The sequence below is a fragment of the Pteropus medius genome, unplaced genomic scaffold (genome assembly GCF_902729225.1).
Source record: "Pteropus medius unplaced genomic scaffold, Ma_sr-lr_union100, whole genome shotgun sequence".
Classification (NCBI taxonomy): domain Eukaryota; kingdom Metazoa; phylum Chordata; class Mammalia; order Chiroptera; family Pteropodidae; genus Pteropus; species Pteropus medius.
The window spans coordinates 25,909,082-25,926,688 of record NW_024347791.1 but is presented as its reverse complement, the minus strand read 5'-3'; the positions used below and the strand labels follow the sequence as shown (position 1 = coordinate 25,926,688).

The 17,607-nt window shown below is 31.0% G+C and overlaps 1 pseudogene; it reads left to right on the top strand.

Moving 5' to 3' along the window:
* Positions 1-15,768: 15,768 nt before the first annotated feature.
* LOC120615290 (uncharacterized) lies at positions 15,769-15,886 on the top strand (annotated as a pseudogene).
* Positions 15,887-17,607: the final 1,721 nt, after the last annotated feature.

The following is a 17,607-nucleotide window of genomic DNA, read 5'->3' as shown; positions in this document are numbered from 1 at the left end:
CTATCTTTACATATCTATGTTAGCTATTTGTATTTACCATTTTGTTAATTAACAGATAGTATATTTTGCCCTTCTATTTAACATTATTCAGTTTTATTATCAATTTATGTGTTTTTAAATATATTAAAAACATTAATTTCATTATTTGTGGTTAATTTTTTTTTTTATTTTTCTTCCTTGTCTTTCAAATGTGTGTTAGACATTTAAAAGTGACATACTTAATAATTTTTTATGAACAAACATGTCGGTCTTTTCTTTCATGCATTTCATAATGATTTTAAGTTTTAAAATTCTCTCTCATCCAGAGGCTTTCTTTTTGTTTTTGTTTTGTTTTTGTTATTTTGGAGCCTTAAAAAATTCCTCTTGAGATTTTCAGCTGCCACATTTATTATGTCTTTAGAGTTCACTTATAATTGCTTAGATACAAATGAAAATTGTAGCACAATTTGAAAATAATCAGGTAAATAAAAAGAAAAATCCATTTCAAGTTAAAGTAACAAAAAAATATATAGCAGAAGTCTTGGTCAGGCTTATTAACTAGCCTGGTTTATTCACTGTATCTCCTCTTCAATTAAACAAATGATTATTTTTTTAAAAAAATAAACTGTTTGAATTTTAACAGAATAATCACATTTTAAGAAAACATAAACCCAGAAGAAAAGCAATTATGTTATTAAGAAATAATATTTGACTCTATTTATCTCCAGGTAATAGAATTGAAAGCTTGTTTTATCTTTTTCATATCTATGTTTCTAATTTTTTGACTTTTTTGTTTGAGTTAAAAGTATAATATAATGATTCAGCATGTAGATAGATTCTGGAGCCAGATCATTGGAGCTTAAATTCAAGCTTTACACATTAATAGCTATGCAATGATTGACAAATAACTTCACCTTTCAATGTCTCAGTTTATCTTATCCGTTAAATGGAGATAATACTGATACTTGCTTCATTGAGAAAAATGCTTGGCATGTAATAAATTCTTAATAAATGTTAGCAATTACTAATAAGTGAACTTCTAATAACAATGAATGTTTATGATTATTAAGTCTATGTGCTTTATGTTATTATTTCAATTGATCCTCCCATTAATCCAGTAAGCTAGGCACCATTTTACAGACTGGGAAACTGAGTCAGAGGTTAACGATTTACCAAAAGCCATACAGTAAGTAGTGGAGCTGGTATAGAAATCCAAATCATTTAAAACCTGAGCAAGCTACATAATAATGTCTTATACTGTATAAAGATAAAGTATTTTGATACTGATTGATCTAACTCTAGTTTCATACCTCTATTTTGTTTGTCACATAGTTTCAGAGAGAAAACATGGGAAAGAACCTAATTCTTCAAAAGGTATAGTGTTCTCATGTTTCCAGCATATGGATCTCTATATAAACCTATGTTAGTACCCAGGAATATTACATGAATAATATAAATATTATTTATTTTATGGCAATGGACTAGCACTGCTGAATAAGTTAACCTTGTTCAATAATATGTTCAATTGCTGTTAATAATTCATTTTTCACCAACGTGCAGTTCAAATAATGTCAAACAGATTAGAATGCATGGTTATTTTATTAGATAGGTAGGTAGGTAGATTGATAGATGATAGATAGATAGATAGATAGATAGATAGATAGATAGATAGATAGAGATGATAGAGATAGATGATAGGAGGATAGAGACAGAGAGATAGATATAGATAGATGATAGATAGAAGTGGGAGGATTAAGATAGAGAATTCTAATGAGGATATGAAAATGAATCTAAATTAATTTATTCAGTTAATCTAAGCAGCAATAAAGTGTAGTATTCCCACAACTCATAACTTTTGAAAAGATGGTAAATTTTACTCAAAGCAGTTTTTTAAGAAAGAGATTATACAGTCATATGGGCTGAAAAGGAACTTAGTCACATTGGAAACAGACGTTATTTAAAGTGCACATCAGTCATGCATGTCATGTTTGGCTCTTTATTGATAGTGAAAGCAGTGATAACTGTGCATATTATTCAGTTCATTCTTGCTTAAATTTTTGCATATCTGGAAATCAAGTTTCTTTATTACCCAAGGAAGAGATAATGACAATGGTTTGCAACCTTGCTGAAGATGAATGCTCTCTTAATGCTGTCTAAAAGGAGAAACTTGTTACTTATGGAAAATAAATGTCAAGGTGAGACATTGACTTAGGAACAATGCTCACCCATAAGGGCCATATTCCTGTTGTACTGGCGTTTATGGGTAGATTTATCATTTGTCTCACTCAGATAGAGTAAGACTTGTCTGAACAACATGTCTTAATAAATTTAATTAGAAAATCTCTTTACTCTGAGTTTCATTAGACAGCATTATTACATGATACATAGAGATACATTTTGGAGTATATAAATCTTTCACAAGAGATGCTCGCTATTTGAACCTGAATTAGAAAACTTATATTTTTATTCCTTAAACTCATGATGTAAAAAAAAAAATGATTAGCTCCTTAGTAGTCTTACTGGGTGACACAAGGATATCATATGGTGTAACAAGAAATGAATACAGAACACAGCAAATTAATTGATATTGTGCCGAATGAGTCTGACTCCTTTTTCATTTAGGCATCTCTGAAGATGAAAGAAGCAGAATGCTTTCCCTAGTTACTGCAATGAGATTATTTAATTATAATCATCTGGCTATGGCTTAGTTCATGACACAAGATAATCTAATGAAGAGATTGTAGAAGGGAGACAATATAAACAGGGGTGCAAAGTGGGAGGAAGAAAGGTGTTTCATTTCCTCTGATAGAGATCAAAGGCTATGTTTGGTTATTTTGGATTGCCTCTGTGTTTTATGTTGTTTCTGAGGAGAGACGGACTATATCAACTAAAAAATTCATTGACTTCTGTTTAATTCACAATGTTCAGTAAAAAAGTGAAGCTAAGCAAGACTTATTACAGATCACAATGAAGAATTAGAAGGCGTTCAGAAAACAGATTCATACTAAGTTCTGCTTTAAGACTACTTATCCTAAAATGTTATCTATACTACTTATATCATCTTCTGCTTATTCTTTTTTTACTACCATGTTTAAAAGTATAATTTATACTGTTTTCATCTTTCATGCAGAAATTTCATGAGTGGATGAAGTAATTTTAAATTTCTGCATGCTCATTTGAGGAACAGACAATCTAATAATCTAAATTTTCATAAATCTATACTATTCTAAATCAGATGTGGATAAATCTTTTTTAATTAATGATTTAAGTGGTAAAAATAAATGGCTTGATGAATATAGAAGAACTAAGTGGCAGCATAACTAAATGTATTGAAATGTCTCAATGACAAGAGAATATTATTTAAGAATGGTTCTGAGGGCTGTTCTTGGCATGCAGGCACACAATACTATTTAGCACCTAAATTTTAGAAGAGAACATTTTTAAAAAATAAGTCCTTTCTTTCTAACTTGAATTTAGATTCTATTCTTGTTTATTGAACATCAGCTCTGTGGCTCATTTGTGCTTTGAAATATGTTATTATGTCATATTATTTAAGTAAATGTAAATTTAATGATCTCCAAGTAATTTTTTGCTAATCTCTGTCCTATCTTTCCCCAACATTATTAAATATATGCATTATTAAATAAGTATGTATTTGCATTTTTTTGAAAATACTTCTTTGATATTTCTCATAGTGTTATTATCACAGGAATATCCAAATATTCTCACTCGTACTTAGTTTGAAAATCTTAATCTCTCCATATATATTTTCATCAAGTCCTAGAATTCTTTCATTGTAGTAATTGAACAAATATGTGGAGATAAACTCAAGTTTCATAAGTGTCTCTGTTAAGCAGGTAGAATGCATTTGTCTCTGCAGGGAAAATTGGAAAGAACAGATGAAGACAATTATAGAATACTTCCTCATGACCTGAACAATAACAATGAATCATATATGTGGTATGTGTGTGCGCTTGTGTGTGTCTATACATGTATATTTTAATGAATAATTAGCTGTCTAGATCTTAGGTCTCTGAATAAAAACAAATGCACATTATTCTTGACAGGAGCCTAGGAGTTTAATTAAGAAAAATCGCAGGGTTCAATAAGGGGTAAATAAAGTTAGAATTTCTCTCCCTGAGACACCTACCTTATACTAGATCGATTCTGCAAATGACAACTACTCTGTTGTACACTGAAGAAAGGAACAATCTCTGAGGATAAAACTATTCTTCCCATGGTTCTCAGAAAATAGGTAGGGTGTAAACAAAATATTTTGACAGAATTTTTAAAAACTAGATTTGCTAAATTCTGAATTTTAAAGGGTTATAAATAATCAATCTGAGTAAAACAGTCAATTGACCTGAAAATGTTTATGACAATAAAGTTGAACGCATAAAAAAATAAAACCAATAAGATTGATATTCTTGGGATATTATGGATAAATGAAAATTAAAGAGTGAGTTTTAATGAGTCATCTAATGAAATATAAAATTAAAATCTAACTAAGATCACTTAATTACTTCACTCTATGAATTAAAAATACATTATATATTAGATTGAATGTGATCATTATATTTTTAATAAAAAATGAGTCAGTGATTCAAAGTCATGAATGATGAATGATTAAAATATCGATATTTACAAAATATAAAAATACATGATAATTATTTTGTAAAATACATTCCCCTTTAATAAAAACACAGTGAAATAAATGTTTTTTACTTTTCTTGCTTTAACTCTACGTATTTTCCAAGATATCAAATAGATTGGAAAGGTTGGGAGAAAAAAGAAGGAGATAGAAAAGATGAGGGAGTTGGAGGAAGAGAGATGAAGAGACTGGAGAAAATTAATTATATCCTGTGTTTAGAAGATCCACTGATAATCTAGTGTAAGGGTAGGTAAGGAAAAGCACATGGAATATATAAGGCAGGGAATGCTGGTCATGTTTCACAAGCGATATATGTAAAAGAAAAATCTACTACATCATATGATTCAGTTCAATATGATACAGATAGTAAGCACAATGTAAAATATTACAAAGAATTTTCTCTTTTTAAATTATTCTTCTTAGAATTTCCTCTATTTCTATTTGATATCCATAAACTGGAGAGAATACTTAGGCAGATAAGAAAATGAAAATAGGAGTAGAACAAGTTCCTAGAATTAGGCAATTACGTAAGTTTATAAAGCTCACTACAGATTTCCAGTTTAAAAAATGATTAGTAATGAGAACAAAAGTTCTTCGGAGTTCATGGGGGCTTTGTAATATTTTAATTGCTTCTTTTATATTGAAGAACAAAGGACAAATCATAAGGGTATTGAGAAACAATGACCTAATAGAGATTAACATGTAAGCACCCAGAAAATCCATTTCATTTTTATTCATGCCTGAACTTTAGACATATACTTCTGTTTAATGAATATTGCTGCATTAAGCAGAAAAACATCATCTGTTCAAACACAGTTGGTAGTTTAAAGTTTCATTTTCCTATCAAACATCTTGCAAGCCAAGTGATTTCATCAGCATATTTAAATCAATGCCCAGCACCTGTAAAAGGTCACTTGTAATGCTTTGAAACAAAAGACAGAGAAGGCAAGATTTTAACCTAAAAACATTATAATGGAAATGTTTTTTAACAAAATAGTTTTTAGTGTTTCATAATTATGATAACCTTTCACATTCTAATAATTTTAACATCATTTATACAAGTATCAATGTGAGAATTTTATTTTTGATGGAAGTGTTTTAATAACCAGTAAGAAAAGAAAGTGTTATTGAATAAATGTTCTTATGACACTTGGCTTATTTTTGAGAAATATATCAGAATAAGAGCTTCACTTACAAGCATATATTAAATAAGTATATATGGATTAAAGTGTTTGTTAAAAAAATATAATCTTGCAAGTAGAATTTATAGGTGATTATGCAATCTCATGACGGAAATAGACTTTTAAAGAAAAATAAAAGGATTTCTTTATGGAAAAGACATACATATTTGGCTATATATGCATGTAAGAAAGGTCCATATATCAAAATCACCATAGATACACTAATTTTAATACTTTCAGTTCTAGAAAAGAGGCTCTCATATAACCTAGAAACTTTCTGCTACAAATAAATATGTTGCGTATATAAAGTGTATGTGTGTGTGTGTGTGTGTGTGTGTGTGTGTGTATAAGCTCATAAAAGGAGAAAGAAAAGAAAAAAAAAAAAAAGAAAATGAAAGAAAAATCTCCAGATAATAAAAACAAATGAGGATAATGCTTTGGTGAATCTATAACAGATCTAGATTTTTATACAGAGAAGTGAATGTTTGGCTTACTAATAGTCAGGACCTTGAGATGAGTGGTCACACATTTCATCTATATATACATGAATCATATTATGAATCATAATATGAATATATATCATATTATATTCAATAAAGGTATAGCTACCCAAAGAAATATTGAGGTTTAAATAAAGAAGAAAATAAAGACATTGGCAGAAAAAATTAAGTGTTATCTAATACAAAACCAGATTATTCATAATTAAGAGAAGGGGAGCTCAGACTATTTTTTAAAAAAGTAAAGCAATTAAGTGTTAGTTGGTGAGTGTAGAGATACTCAAAGGAAACAAACAGCTCTGGATGGGAACCCATGAATCTTCTGGCTGTCCCTGTTCCGTAATTTCTTTTCTATTGCTCTACATCTCACTGAAAAGACCCAGCTTATGCCTTTTCAAGGCATGCTAGTCCATAGGACACTTCCTCACTATGTCCAGGAAGGGCAACAGTACGTTTGACTTTGGGAATGGAGCAGCTAAAGGGCAAAACAAGTTCTCTCAGAAACAACAGTCACCTCACAGAGCAGAACTTAATTTTAAAAGGCCCCTTCCTCCTCACACACACACCAAACAGACGTGAAGTGGGTAAAAACAACAACAACAAAACAATTTTGATGAAGAAATCTGAGTTCTCAGGCCTATCCATATTTAAACACCAAGGCATTCTTTAAGAAACTTCTTCCCACCAGCTCTACTTTAAAATGAAGAATCACGATAGGGTATAATTTCTTCCCGCAATTATGAAATAATTTCAAAATGTATGAACTTTCATTTATAAATTCAGATATATAAGAAATGCTTTATATGTTAATTTCTGTAAGTCATGTCCTTTTTAACTCAAATATCTTATCTCTTAAGGTTGGTGGGTAATTTAACTTAAAGTATTTTTGAATATCCCTAACTGCACTCTTTTTCTGGCTCTTTAGTCCCTGAAGGTATGATCATCTATCTGGTTGCAGTGGTGACTGTTTAGATACTTTTGTTCTGACCCCCATGATCACTTTAGGCCTTCATTGTTACATCTATGCCATGCTTGAGACGTGTAAATCTTTAGTGCCAAGTCTGGGTGTGGATTGAATCTTCTCAAGCATTTGTGTCCATCTTTTCTGAGATCCTTTGGGTCCTGCCAGAGAGTTGTCTGCATGTCTCCTCCTCTCCAAGTATCAACATCACTCTATTCTCTCAATTGCAAGAATTTGTTGAAGGCTCACATCAACCTTTCCTCAAGTCTTTAGGTTTTTGAAAACAATCTAGAAAGTCTTGCAACAAAAGCCATGGAAGCACTTGAAGAGATGCAAAGAAAAGATAAAGAGAGAAAATGTAGAAAAATCAAAAGTAACATCTCTAAGAAGTATTTTGCCCTAAATTCTAAGATTTATTTAAAGGAGATTACAAAAAGAAGATATTGTTCAAGTTGAAGTCATCATGAAAATTATTTATGTAGAGCTTATTGCTGGAAAGCAGCCATGAAGCATGGGTAGTAACAGAACTGAAGGAAAGTCACTATGGACTGGAAGAACTTGAAGACCAAATTAGAAAAACTGCAGAGGCTGTTGGAGGAAATACAGTAAGCAATTGGGACTGCTTTTCCACTTATTTTCATGGCTACTAGGGCAATATCCTAATTACACTGCTGTTTTCTGATATTGGCTCTTTGTAAAAATGCAAATCTAACTTTATCCAAACTAACAAACAAGACAAACAAATATATAAATAATCCAGGTTGTGGAAGGGAGCTTAAACTTAAAAAAAAAATAAAAATAAAAAAATAAAAAGCCCTAAAAGGATTATTACTATCATATAATCCTTTTAAAATCTCTTTATATGTACTTCTTTCCAGAGAATGGTTTTTACTATGTTTTCTTAATTATACCTTTGAGATAAGTAAAAATCATGTTGTTTACACCTACTCCTTGGCTTCATCTGCTACATTTAGAGGACCTAGATCCTGGCATGAGTACGTCTATTGGTTTTAAATGATTGTTTGCAATGCAATGATTATCTCATTTACTGAAAACATAGTTTGGAGAAAGAACATTTACACCTTATTCAATTAATATTTAATATTAAAATCTACAAGATTATATATGCAAATGAAAAGAATAATTTCATAGGAAGATTTTTAAAAATCAGACTTAACCCCTAGGTTAGAAGTAAATCAGACTTTTTATGAAGATACAGAATAAATTATAATGCTTTATAAAAGTACAAATAAATTAGACAATAATAAAAAATAGACATAACCAAAATAGATGTAACGAAAAAAAGCAAATCTTTGTAAAATAATGTTGCATATTATCTCTTCCAATGAATTTAAGATACATAATTTATTAAATTATACAATCTATTTCTAGTAATTATTATAAGAGATATCAGTTTATTTTACAGATGAGGAAATTAAGGTTCAAGAAGTTATTTTAATCAGTGGCAAAAATAGAATGAGTGATTATAATAATGCACTGAATAATTTCATTTCTGACACTAAGTCAATAACAAGACTAGGCCTACATGAAGGTTAATTAATAGCTACTTACATGATATTATTAAACACACCTTTCTTACTCTCTGATAATTATCTTCACTGACAAGTCTTTGATAATAACTACTTGTTATCCCTTCATTAAACTTTATTAAAACAGTTCCTTTCTATTATGATTAGGGTGTCCATTTAATTTATTATCCAAATATGGACAGTCTTTAGAAGGAAAGTGGGTACACTTAAAAATTATATTGAACAACAGGTGTGCACTGGGTAAACTGAGACATATGACTTTATATGATGCATCTCTGTCATTCTACATGAAACCTAGTTATAACCCATCATAACCATAAACTGTAAGATTTATATTGTATAAACAGAATTCCAGCTGGACATATAACAAGCATTATTAACTTGGACTTTAGGATTGGATGGTGGAAATACTTAATTTGGGCCTCCTGGTGGGACAACTTGTGACTGAGAGGCTAAGAATACATGCAAAACATGGAGGAAGGCCATGGTATTTATCTTGTAAAGATTAATAGGTACGAAATAAAAACCTATCCATTATCCAGATTTGCCTATGGTATCTTAAAGATTGAGGATTTTTTTTTTATATTGCTTTTTTTTTTTTAATATCATTCAAAATGAGTAGGTATATTTCTTCCTTAATGAACTAGATTGTGATAGTTATGTAAATTTTTATTGAATTCAGTATTTGAGCTCTAATTTAAAACTTACAATCAATTATTAATTATAGCCTATTTTGTTTGCCCAAAATAATATTTTCCTATGTAAGAAAGAAAAGACCAAGATAGAAAAGACATCAAAAACATTAGGAAATATGTGTTTAATTAGTCAAATATAATTTGGTTCATAATTTCTGTCAATATATATTTATATCATCTTTATTTATTAAAATGAGCACATTTTCATGTCTTTAAAATGCCTAATAAAGATATTTTAAGTGTCTACATAAAATTTTATCATGTCTAGTATTATATTTGATCATGTTAACTTATTATTGAATACTTAGGACAATTTCAATATTCGACTAATATCACATAATGCTTCAATAAAAATCTTTGTATATAACTATTTGCTAACATCTATTATTACTTCCTTAGACTAACAAGATTAATAAAAATGAATTGTTATGAAAATGAAAATAAATTGTTGAAAAGATAGGAAAATTTTTAGAGTTTAGATGCATATTGCCAAATTATGTTCTATAAAGGATTTAAAATTTTATATTCCTACTAGCTATTTATGAGTGTGAAGTTCTCAACATACCCTGGATCTACTGAATGATATATAGCTAGAAAGAATATGGTATTTGATTGTTGCTTTTTAATCTGATTATTTTTCACTACTAGTGAGAATGTCTATTGGTTATTTATTTTTATTGATCATTTGTTTTTGGCCTTTCAACTATTTAATAATTTTTATTTAATCTCAAAAGCAAGTAATATAACTAGGCATTAAAACTTTATATACCAAGTTGATATCCAAAATAGTAAATTACACTGTCATTGATTTCTGCTTAGGTAGGCAAATGGACCAACACTTGAGCTCCTGTATTTTCTGGTACAGGATCTTCATGACTTGGGAAATCCTTACTGTGCTTTCTGAGGTTTAAAGTTTAGGCAGTTGGCTCCAGGACCTTTATTAAACATTCACATTCACCACTACTGCAAGCATTCTTGTACTCAAGTAAATCACAGTCACAACTTTCTGTCTTTGAATTAGTCTATGACCACCAGTCACAATGAGCATTAATAATAATATACAAGCAGAAAATTTGTCATCATCTTCTTATAGCAAATAATCTTCTATCATCTGAACAGGCACTTTTCACTAAATTAGTTTTCACTTTTACTAACTCTCATTTTGCTAGCTTTTGGTAATCTGCACAGCTTCAAAAGGTGTCCAGTCTACTCCTACAGAATGATTTATTCACTAAGAAAGTCTACGTTGTTAGTTGCCAGGAACATGGGTTAGGCAGTCTCCAAGTATAGATTTAGAATTTTAAGTGTAATGAGATAAGCTGAAGTTTTTTTTTCTGACTGAAACTATCTCTCAAAACAGATTTTAAAGACAGATAAGGCACTTTTAGCAAATTTATATAAAGAGATACATTGTCTAAAGAAATAAAAGAAGACTTCCTCAACGACATGCCAACTTAAATACTCAACAAATTAGCCCCAATTAGTCACTTTTCCTGTTGCTCATTCAAGCAGATGACCAGCATTGACCATTATTTAATAATGAAGCAACACAGGACAACAAAGTAGATTTTCTCCTCAAAAGATTAATGCTTTGAATCAATATACAATATTCTGTAAAATGTGCCACAGAGAGAGGTGATTTTATATGGCTTTGCTATATTTTGGTGAATTATATAAGCATTATAAAGCATTAAATATTTTTGCTACTGAAGTCACATTAAATTAGTTTTACAATAGCAAGCGTGCAAAAGTTTTAGAACTTCTATTGATTTTTTTGCCAAAGTGGGCTGTGATGCAAATAAAAACTAAAATAACGGTTGTCCTGACACCTTCACTGTTGAATTCCCATAGGGTCAGCTCTGATTTGGGGTAGTAAGAATAATAAACAAATTGTGGATTTCCAGGGACCCAGAAGACCCATATCTCCCCATAATCTAGCACTAATATATCAAGTAAATAAAATGTTCACATTCATATGACTCCTTTTGGTTTAAACAAAGTTTTCAAAGGGTCAACCACAAAAGCTTTAACGAGAAGTTACAAGTTCTACTGATCATTTTTCAGAAAAAGGTCTTCAAAAGAAAAAAAGCCAACGACAGGTATTTATTTATGAAATAAGTTTATTCTTTATATCCAGACTATTTTTTTAAAGGAAATGGAAGTTGCTTATGGCAAAAGCACTTAACATTAGACAATTAAAAATGAAGTATAAAAGAAATAGTGAAAGCCATGTAGCAGAAGGAGAGAGCTGTACAATGATTTTTGGTCCAGGGGGAGGTGCAGTAAGTCTTCACTTAAAGTCATCAATAGCTTCTGGGACTTGAAGCAACATAGAACAAAACCAGTTTTACCATAGGCTAATTGATATAAACAAGAGTTAAGTTTCTTCGGCATCTCATTAATGTTATAATGAAAGACAGTTGAACGAAACAACATTATTCCAGGACCTGCTGCATTAAGGGAGACAGTAAATATCTGATGCATTCAGTGTTTTAGCGGCAGTCACTGTGTAGAGTGTTACTTGGAGACATGGATACTAAATGGGGGATGGTTGCCAGAGAGGATTCTAAGAAATGCTCAAAAAGTTAATAGGAAGGAACTACTACATTTATATAAACTTGGTCTACTACGCAATTTCACCTTCAATGTACTTTTGCTTCTCTGCCCCAAGAAAAAAAGCAGTTAATTGTTTTCCAAAAGATATTGAAGAAATAGGGTGAATGAAGGTTAGAGTCAGTTACTGAGAATTAATACATGGAACTAAAACTTTGGATTCATTTATTCATAAAAAAAAACTTTCTAAGGCAGGGAGATCTGTCTTCTCTCCCTCCTCCCACAAATATTTTAGCATTAAATAACATGTCTTTTTGCAAGCTAACAATAATACTTCCATTCTGATTATTTAAAATTTTTATTTTAAACAGTTTTAATATTTAAAAATTGTGTAGATGGTTTACATGAATACAAGAGGTTATAAAAGAATTGAGGAAGAAGAGAAAGTCTAGTACTGTGAAATCTTCTGATTACAGCATGTAGTGATGGTTCATTAACTGACGGGAAATAGAGTGGAAAGCTGATTAAAGCATGTTTGCTATCAATGAGTATGCATCAGATAAATTGTGTTCTGAGTAATCTGTCTGAGTAAACTGAGAAATATAAAGAAATTTTAGAAAAACTGCAAACAAAAAAGATAAATTAAAACAATTTCAGTATCTAAAGTTATAAATTCCTTATTAGAAATTTTTACTATTATAAACAAGTTCATTAAAGGAGTGAGACGGACAATTATATTGTCTTTAAAAATAAATCTTTAAAACATAAAATTAAAAATAGATATTTTCAACATTATTTAATTTTACAGCTTCTCACAGTGCATTTTTATAGCATATCCAACATATAGATTGCTTTTATTCATGATACTATCATTTGCTTAAAGTACACCAGCAGGTGGCACTACCACACACTTAGAGCAGTGAAAATAAAATGGTTAAAATTTATCTTTAACTATTGATTATCGTCAGGAAAATAAACTTCGCAAAAATGAGTATAATTTTATTTTTAATAACACTTCTAAATAAAAAGTCAAAGCTTGACTTTGACTTCTAAATATTTTTGATTTATACAGAGTTGATTATCTGTGTATCTCTTTCTCTGAATGTATGTACGTAAGTATATATGTATGCATGTATGTATGTATCATCTGTCTGGCTGGCTGGCTGTCTGCCTGCAAGCCTATCTGTCTGTCTATCCATATACCTGTCTATAATTGTTTTTTCGGGAAATCTAGAGTCACACAAAAGAGAAACATCAAGTATGAACATGGAATGTTTTTTTAGGACAAAATGGATAAAGGTAGTTGTGCAAAGTTTTTCCAAGTGCCTAGAATAACCCTTGAAATGGCATTTAAGAGATTCTCAAATGTATTTATTGATTAATTTTTAAAAAATACTCCATGATTAACTGTTTAAAATGAATTCTGAATCATGAGCAAATAATTGTTTCAATTCTCAAAAAAATATAACATATTTTATATTATTTTATCTAAATAATCTTACCATTGAAACCATAGATATGTGAAGAGATATTATAACACCTTTAAAACAAAGAAAAGTATGCTGTACTACAAAGTATTTTCAAAATTTGCAATATCAAAGCCTATATACTATATGTTTGCTAGCATAAATTTTGCTGACTACCAGGGTATATGTGAAAAAAATAAGTAAGCCCTGAGTGAATATTGGTTTATTTACTCTGTATCACTAAGTACAAATGAAATAAGATGTATGCTTTTTAAAATTTAATATATCGTGATCCACACTCTAGAACAACACTCTAGAAAAACTCTTTAGCCCTCTAGATTTGGGCACCTGAATCTGGCCTACCACCTGTTTTGGAAAATAAAGTTTTATTGGAACATAGTTATGCTCCTTTCTTTGTGTATTATCTGTAGATGTTCTCACACTATAGCAGCTGAGTTGAGCAGTTGCTACAGAAATGATATAGCCCGTAAAATCTCAAATATTTATTATCTGGCCTTTTATAAAAACAGTTTGATAACCTGACTCTAAAGTACAAATTTTATCTTTTTCTTCTCAAATTGCATGAAGAAGTCGCTTGAATAAAAGTACAATGATAACATATGCATGTATATTTACGATATTTGTTATTTCTCTCTCCTAATCATCATACAAATAATATAATGCAGCCTCAAAATTTTAATCAGTGCAGAATTCCTCTGACTTCCAATAAGCACAAAGGGATACCATGTGAAGCCCAGAGCATACAGTTTTAAGACTCCTCAGATCTGAGAGCATTTAATTTTTAGAGAGATGATAGACTTATAAAAAATAAGAAATAATCAAAGCCAACTTAAGCTAACTTCCAAAGAGAAGGCATAGTCAATAAATGCTTCAGGAATTTAAGGAAATAGGAGACCATTGTTTAAAGTAACTAAATTTAGAGGCAATATTATCAATAACACTCTTAAAGGCAGAGAATTAACTTGTTCTTAACTAGCAGCATTCACAAATTTGGCAATATTTTGTCTGAGGCCAATTATGCTCAGAAACTGAGTCTGTCTTTGCCAATAATTTATTTAACACAAGTTTACTGTGGAAATTATAATTTATAATAACAATATTTCACAAGCCAAAAGCATAGAGGATAATGTCTTTTAATGAACCAATGAAGAAATAACATACTCCAAACCAATAATAGATTAATCATACTATTGTTCCAGGCAAAAGGAAAATGAAAGGAATAACCTCCAAATTTAGTTGAGGTATATCATTCTTAGAGCTGGTTCTCAGTAGAGTCAGTCCTTTCAATGAAAAGCTAGATATCAGCTGCCGATTTAGGTCTCTTGCTACTGAGTCACTCAGCAGGCAATAGCTCTAGTGCTTGCAGGCAAGGTGGGTTGTTCTGAAGGTAATTACTCCAGGGACCAATACATAGCTTGCACCACTGCCTCCTGGGCGTAGCTCCACCAAGGCAGGGAACACATGACCCTTCTCTTCCAGAAACTGCTGCATCATTTAACACCCCTGCAAGTCAAGAGTAGCCTGACCACGGTAGGAGCAAATGCCTCAAGATCTTCGAAGAGCTATTTATATCAGCAAAGAATAGCCTTGTCCAGATCAAACACCCCTGGTAAGTCCTCACAGATTCTTTGTGTTTAAAGTTAAAATGCTCATCTTGTGACTGTTGCTCCTTCTCATGTTATTATTGATAAGTCCCAAGTCAACTGCTGAGCTACTGAGTGCTTATCAATAGCAACAAATGTGTATGACAACATCCTGGCACAGCCTCCTTGACGTAAACAGATTCACCCTTAGATCGAATCAATTTCACTTAAGTCATGAACAAGTGACATCTTGCAACAGGCAAGATGAGGAAAAAACATTACAGACACAGGGAATAGCTTGAGTGATTTTAATGTGGGTACATGTATTCAGAGCTTTATATAATTTTTATTAAGAATATATTAATATATTCTTTAGCTTTGGGATATTTGTTGGTATTTTAACTTACAATGAAAATTTGTGTCCAATCTATAAAGAATAATTTCTACAAGAAATATTGTTTTATAGGAAAGTAATAACTAAGTATGGAGACTATAATTTAAATGATATTAGTAGAGCTTATCGTGCAATTTGCCCTAGTTTTTAAATACTTTGGCAGAGCTGTATTTTTCCCGAGCACATTAAGAGAAACAATACAAGAGACTAGAGTTTGCTAATAAAGAAGATGGAACAGTCTACTGCCATGCCACCTTAAACAAGCCAGATCCCATCTGATCTCAGAAGCTAAGTAAGTTCAGGCCTAGTTAGTACTTGGATGGGGACCACCTAGGAAGACCAGGTGCTGTAAAATAGGCATAAAAAATAAAAATAAGGGATTGTAAACTGACAAAGTCCTTGCAATCTGTGAGGTCAAACAAGGGTTGCCTCGCCTAAAAAAAAAAAAGAAGAAGAAGAAGCGAGAACAGTAGTAGTATGTACTTCATTTTCGAGTTAATTTATGTGTTTTAATTTCAAGGGTCATTACTTCTAAGAACATTCAAGAGATGGGTAAAATGTATAATGAATGGTTATTGGAGTGAAGTTGTGACATTTAGATTTTTTAAAACACTAACTTGTGTTACTTTTCTTTTTCAACCTTGGGAATTCCCTGGGTGAAATTCAAAACTGGCTCCTGTGTACAGAGGGGAAGGAGAAACCAAAGAAAAAGGCAGATCATTCCAGATTGGCAGGCAGCAAGTTTAATAAACAACAGAACTTACTCAGGAGGCTTGTCTTAGGTAGCCACAGCAAGAGTAAATTTCCGCATCTATCTTGAGCTTAAAAGTTTATTAGCGGCCTGAACAGGGATCAGTCACATATACAGACCAGCTGGTCTCAAAAACACTTTACTATCTCAAGGCCACATCCTTAAAATAACTCTAACTTTAGAAATAGTGGGCATAATATCTCCCAATTATATCCTAGCCAGATGAAGACGAACTGGAGCAATCATAAAAGATTACTGTTAAATGTCGAACTAACAGGGAAAGTGGTTTCAGCTGTAATTCCCATGAACTTAACTTTGCCCAAGTCGAGTGCTTCAGAAGGAGAGTAAACTTCCTTCTACTAATTACGCAACATGTTTAATCATTTTAATCTACTGTGCATATTTCTAGTCAATATTGGCTGATACTAATGAAATTTTGTGGTCATCTGTAACTTCTTAATGCTACGATTTAGAGAGACCAATCTGCTATGGATTGTTCTTAAACTTGAGACTTGGCTATGTATACATTATACTCTTGGTAAGTGACCAAAATAAATATTTAGGGGGCAATTCTTTCAGCTTCACTGAAGCATTTAACTTAATTGATTATACTTGCCTTTTACAGATAATGAGGACTCTCTGGTTGTAAATGGCTCAGATGACTGTTCTCAGTGGATAATGATGTAATTAAATAATAATTTCTGTTTCAAATGAGAACTGTACACAAACAATGGTCTGCTTTTACTTACTTGTTGATAAAATGATTTAGAAAAATTACAGAATAGTGTTAGAAAAAGTGTCAGATGTAAGAGAGGATGCTAGTGGTTGTGTGATCAGTTTTTATTTTCACTATTAAATCAGCAAATTAAAAACAATGCCAGTTATAATGAAGACAAATTGGTATGTTTATTGATTTCTTTGAGTACTTTAAGGCTTAAGGGGTTCAGTTTGGTAGTGTGTATCAGATAATGTGCACTTTTATGTTTTAATAACTTTTAGTATTCCACTTCTGGGAACCTCTCCAAAAGACATACTTCAAAATTGGGGAAAATATCCGTTACTGAGTGACATGTTCACTAATTGATTAATGAGGTTTTTTTTTTGCTTATTTTGTCATTATAAATTAATAAACAAAAAATGTTTTTAACTGTCTCTTCTCAGAAGAAGTAGAATCAGGTTTTACATCTTTGTTCTAAATTTCCTTGCATAAGGGAGAGCAAGTTGAATAAAAAGAACTATTTAGGCTTTAGGAGAAATTAGCCAATGATGCTACTGAAATTGGAAATTCCCTGATAAGCTCCAGGGAAGTGGAGATATTACACTTT